This window comes from Otolemur garnettii, unplaced genomic scaffold, assembly GCF_000181295.1.
Source record: "Otolemur garnettii isolate 467f Iridium unplaced genomic scaffold, OtoGar3 scaffold00117, whole genome shotgun sequence".
In the NCBI taxonomy this organism is placed as follows: domain Eukaryota; kingdom Metazoa; phylum Chordata; class Mammalia; order Primates; family Galagidae; genus Otolemur; species Otolemur garnettii.
In genome coordinates, this window is record NW_003852512.1 from 5,466,931 (window position 1) to 5,473,288 (window position 6,358).

Genomic DNA, 6,358 nt, shown 5'->3' on the forward strand with positions numbered 1-6,358 from the left:
TGTGTTGCTGGATTCTGTTTGTTAGGATCTTGTTGAATATATTTGAACATCAATTGGAATATTGCTGAGTGTTGATTTTGATCATCAATATTCAAATATGATGCATCAATATTCATTAGTGATATTGGTCTATAATTTTCTTTTCTTGTTGAGTCTTTTCCTGGTTTGGGGATCAAGGGGATGTTTGTTTCATAGAATGTGTTGGGAAATATCCTTCTTCTTCTATATTTTGGAAAAAGTTGAGTAATATAGGTACTAGTTCCTCTTTAAAGACATCCTAACAAAACTGCATACATATTCTTCTCATCAGCCCACAGAACATACTCCAAAATGATTACATCTTAGGTCACAAGTCTAACCTCAGCAAATTTAGAAGAATAGAAATTATTCCTTCCATCTTCTTGGATCATCATGGAATAAAAGTTGAACACAGTAACATCAGGAATCTGCAGACTCATTCAAAAACATGGACGCTAAATAACCTTATGCTGAAGGATAGATGGGTCAGAGACGAGATCAAGAAGGAAATTACCAAATTTTTGTAACAAAAATGATAATGAAGACATGAGTTACCAGAACCTCTGGAATTAACAACTTTTTAAATTGCATAGTAAAGTGGGGGTACAGTTAGATTCCATAGTTTTCATTTGTAAGATTAAAGTCTAATTTGTAGGTGTGCCCTATACCCAGATAGTGTGCCATATACCCATGTGAGGTAACCTTTGGGTGGGAAGGTAAAAAATTGTAGTTCACTGGTTTGATGACCTCAAAGCAAAAAATATGAGAGATTTATTTTTTAAATGGTAATTACTTTGTTGTAAATATTTTAGCCCTGGCATTATCATAATGATGATCATCAATTATAATTAAAGGCTGCATCTCTGTGTGTTCTTACATCTCGTTTATAACACACAGTTCTGATATGCTCACGCTAAAGAGATGGTTCAATACTAGCTTTAGTGTGCCATCATTTAGCTGTTATCTATTGTGAAAATATTACTTTTAAATTCTGTTTTCACCTTCTTACTAAGCTAGTACTTATAGGGCTACGGTTGTTTTAGGGAGACAGATCTAGTCAGAAATGGAACATATTTTTATAAGCCCATCTTTGAGTTCTTACATACCTACATAAGAATATGTGGCATTTATTCCACAACTGGCTTTTTAGCTGAGTTTCAGAAGATGGCCATCTGAACTTATATTTGTGATCCTCTCTTACTTTTAGATCTTTATGGGATATCACAAGCAATAAGAAAAGTCTAGCCCAGAGGTGCCTAATCTTTTAGCTTGTCTGGACCACGCGGGAAGAAGAGTGGGTTGGGGCCACACATAAAGCACACAAACACGAATGAAAGCTGAAGAGCCAAGAAAAAATAGTGAGTTATTTTTGTGATATTCACCACCACAGAGATGCAAGAAGTCCTCACATAATAATTCTAATTCTGTAGTGGACCATTCAGAGAGTCTAAAATCATTATGTGTGTCCCAAGTTTTTGATCACTAATACAGAAAATACACATATCTAAGTAATAAAGTATCTCTGTTTTTCAAATTTTATTATAGAAGTAAAAGTGAGGAACCTAAAACTAGTGAAAGATTTAACATTGTATTTGAGAAAATAATGCACCAATATCTGGCTCAGTGGAAGGAGTTATAATTCTCAGTAAATTCTCAAGGTGTTCATCAGTTATTTTGGTTTTATTAATGTGCTTTATTCTTGAGAATAGTTGCTCACACATGTAGGTACCAATAGACATGGATAAGGTGTGGTTGGTAATAGAGGGATATTTGTCTCTGGGAACACAGAACCTGTAAAAGTCCAGTAAAGGGACATGATCAGATTTTTCTTTAAGCTGAATGTCAGACTGAAGCTCTGTGCATGCCATTTGAAAATTGGCAGGTAACACATTTATGATGACTGAAAATGGAGTCACAAATATACCAAAATATTGTTTTCCCAGAAATCTTGAAATATGTTGTCAAATTCTTATCAAATTGGAAGTCAAGGGTATATAAAATTTTCCCTGTTCACAGGATTGTGTTTAGCCAATGTGTTGAAATGCATAAAACTGTGAGTTAATTTGAGCTTGCCATAATTTATTTCACTTGGAATGCTATTATTGTTTGAAACATTGTATTGGTAAGTTGGTTTTTACCTTGAAGATGAACTCATTTAAATGGGTGGTGAAATCGACCAAAATTATGAAATCTGTAAGCCAGTTTTCTTTATTATGTTCTGGCACAAATTTGGTTTTTGATACCATAAAGGACTTTATAAAGTGCTACAAGTCATAAAATCTTTTCAACATTTTGATTTGACTTAGCAATCTTACTTCTGAAAAGTAAACAATGATGCCATAGTCAGCATCAATATTTGTAAAGAATTCCTGGAATTGATGATGATTTGATTCTTTGGCCCTTATGAAACTCAGTCCTGATGATGATTTGGATGACATTATCTATTTTTAAAGCTTTTTCACATAAATTTTCCTGATGTATTTTACAATGATACTTTCATCAAACATGCGTTTGGGGTGGCAACTGCATCATCTTCTATTAATTTTGTTAAGTCCTTCTCTTTTACCTACTATCACTGGAGAAAAATCAGTAACTATACCAGGTGTGCTGACAATGGACAAAGAAACTCACTTTAACATACTTTTTACTGCTTTGTATAAATCTCTTAATTTATTTGTGTCTTTTAATGGCACTATAGTAGCCGTTTCTTGAGTGACATTACAATTGTCATCCAGAGCTCTAATAAAAGTGGCAAGTTGAGCTGTATTTGTAGCATCCCTGCCATTACCCCTTGCCAAAACATGAAATTTAAAATTAGCAGCTTCACTCTCCAAACATCTATGGATCGATTCCTGTGTCTTCAATTTTTCTGGCCAAGGTCTCATGTGACAAACTGATTTTAGAAATCTCCCCCTTTTTCTGCAAGGCATACCTGCCATGTTTTCTATACATTGCTTAATAAACTCATCATCAATAAATGGCTCTGATTTCTTTTTACTATTAAATATGCTACCACATAACTAGCTTTTACAATCGAATACATTTGAGTTATAACTTAAAAAGAATGGTTGAGATCTTTTACCACTTTCATTATTTTGTTCTTATGACACAACCCTTCATATGCATTAAATGTGGCAGCAAATTTTTGCATATAATGCTTTTCAAATTATAGTCTTTGAAACTTTGCGCAAATTCCCTACAAATAGGGGAAAGTGCTTTATTGTTTGTCTTGACCAAAAAAATAGTCATGTTCATGTGTCCACTTTTAATTAAACAATCTTCTTTCATCTATAATTTTTCTTTTTGGGGTTCTGTTTTCCTCTGAGACATTGTAGAATCCATGAAAAGATTCAGTAAATAATAAGAGATATGGGACTTTATTTACTTTTATCACAAAAATCACTTGACAGGAAAATAGAAAACAAGATTTGAACCCTTCCACCTCTCGGCTGCCTATGCAGGGTGAGGTGGAGGCTGATTATACTGTGTAGCAGGTGACATGTGAGGCACCACTGAGGTGTGAAATTCCCTTAATAATCAAATAAGAATACTCACCTGACTGCTAAATAACATTAAACACTTAATGTTGCAATGGTAGGTTGAAATATTATTGATAATTGCTGCCTATCCAATCACCATGGGTAAAGTAATGTCAGATGGTGTCAATTTGACTGCGATTGGGTATATCCAGTGTTGGATAAAACACTGGACGCTGGTACCACCATGAAACTGAAGGGATACGTGGATACAAATCATGAAAATTCACATAGCTTTATTTTATGTGACATTGCAACACAAAGCTGTACTCTACAAAATTCATGCTTGAGAACTGCAAAACCGATTCCACAAAAAAGCCACAAAAGAAATCTCATAATGTTTTAAGTAAGTTTGTGATTTTGTGTTAAGCTGCATTGATGGCCATCCTGATTGCATGCAGCCTGTGAGCCATGGGTTGCACAACTCGGGACTTGCTTATTATATCAACCTTAAGAAGGTGTCAAGTATTTCAACCTTGAGAGGACATTGAATGTTTGTAAGGTCTGGAGTACTCAAGGAGAAAGGTGTAGGGGCATGGAGGCAATGTTAACTCTACCAAGAGAGGACCAAGATCCCAGAAGGTTTCTGGCTGAGGATGGAATGAAGACCCTGAAATTGTGGTGCTTGATGTGCCCAGTCAGCTGAGTTAATTGGGTCACGTAAGTACTTGGAGTGGAAATTCTCCCATAAATATTTGCTGATTTTGCAGAATCCATTCCACGGTGGAGAGATTGGATTGTTACTTTCAATGTGATACCTCTTAGAGAACTTGTTCAAGGTTCTCCCTTATGGAACAGCCTGAAATCCAAGTATTTTTCCTTTGAGGCTTCACAGGGAGAGCCAAACTTACCAAATTTTTGTTCCCTGGGAAGTAACTCTTCCCACATGATTTTCATCACCACCAGAGACATCTGTATCAATGTGCTAGTTGGGAAAACCAGCTGTTGTTTTAAAAGTTTACAGAATTCATGGGCTGGGATCTCTTGAAGCAGACATCAGTTACAGTTTGGGGTGCAAGAAAGTTAACTAGGTATCAGTCTTCTGCAATAAATGGAGAGGAAGCAGAATGGGCAGATGAAGAACTTAAACTGTGATACAGACTTAGCGAATACTCAGCCAGCCTTTTTGGAAGCTGTGAATTAAACACTGTCTACAAGAAGTATCCTGCATTGGGCCAGAGTGGATGAGGATCTCTCTCCCACCTCCCTTAGTTACGTGATACAGTCCTCTCTGTGAATTGTATGATCTTGGGAGGAACACGTGATTTCAGTACCTTCCTCAAACCCTAAAGATGGTTACTAGTAAAGGCTATGTGCTGAACACATTTGCAAAGTCTGATCAGCAAGCCCTTATTTAAAGGAAGTCTGGATAGTACATTCTTATTTGTACCACAGTGCACACCTCTCATTTTTCAGATCCACTCCTCTGTGTAATTTTGGAGAATATCTCTTCCAAAACTCTGGAAGATAGTTCTGAAAAGAAGCTTAGAACAGGGAGACCAGTAGGAAAAATTATAACCTTTGCCACCACAGTTAATTTTCCGATGACAACCAATACTCATTCCCTCTCTCTCTTCAACTTTAATTCTACCACCCTCTTATGTTCAGTTATCACCTCTGATTTACTTAGTGGCGTGACAGGGAAACTCATTTCTGAAAGACCTAAGCCCCTTGTCACCATGTCTTCTCAGACCAGGTCACCGTACCCGATTAGTTACTGTCAAAATTGAGCAATGGAGTATTACTGGATGCCTAATAATTCACCTGTGTTCTACATGTATTCTTTCTTGAATATTATGTAATAGTAGCCCAAACTCATGATGATCAGAATCAACTATACTTGCCACAATGGTATATCCTCTTTTTGTTTTCTGGTCTCTGGATACAAAGAATTTAAAGTATCCAAGAAATTATGGTAGTTTTTAATTCAATGAGACTTTCTATCTTTTCACTTAAGTGTTTTCTCTCGGGACTAGGATCTCTAACTCATATATTCCACAGTAGAAGGGGAAAGGAGCAAAAACAATGTCAACAAGATGTCATTCAAAGAGATTAGACAAATGAGGAATCTGTATTGCTTTCACCTCCTGGACTCCAAACTCTTTTTTTCCAAATCTTGAAAGTATGATGTTGATATTTTAATGGAGAGTGCATTGAATCTGTAGATTGCTTTGGGAAGTGTAGACATTTTAACAACATTGATTCTTCCCAGCCATGAACATGGTATGTTCCTCCATATGTTAATATCTTCAGCTATTTCTTTTCTTACAGTTTCTTAGTTTTCATTATGGGGAAATGAGAAAAAATAACCATATAGCTGAGGCAATTCTTAGTAATAAAAACAAAGCTAGGGGCATTAGCCTACCAGACTTTAGGCAATAGTGATCAAAACAGCATGATATTGGCACAAAAAAATAGAGATATGTACACCTGGAATTGAATAGAAAACCATGAAATAAAACTAAATCTTATAGCGGGTGGCACCTGTGGCTCAAAGGAGTAGGGCACCGACCCCATATGCCGGAGGTGGGGGGTTCAAACTCAGCCTTGGCCAAAACTGCAAAAAAATAAAACAAATAAAATAAATAAAAAATCTTACAGCCACCTGATCTTTGATAAACCAAACAAGAATATTCACTGGGTTTGGCTTGGTGCCTGTGGCTCAAGTGGCTAAGGCGCCAGCCACATACACCTAAGGTGGCAGGGTCGAATCCAGCCCAGGCCTGCCAAACAACAATGACGGCTGCAACAAAAAAATAGCCGGGCGTTGCGGTGGGCCCCTGTGGTTCCAGGTACTTGGGAGG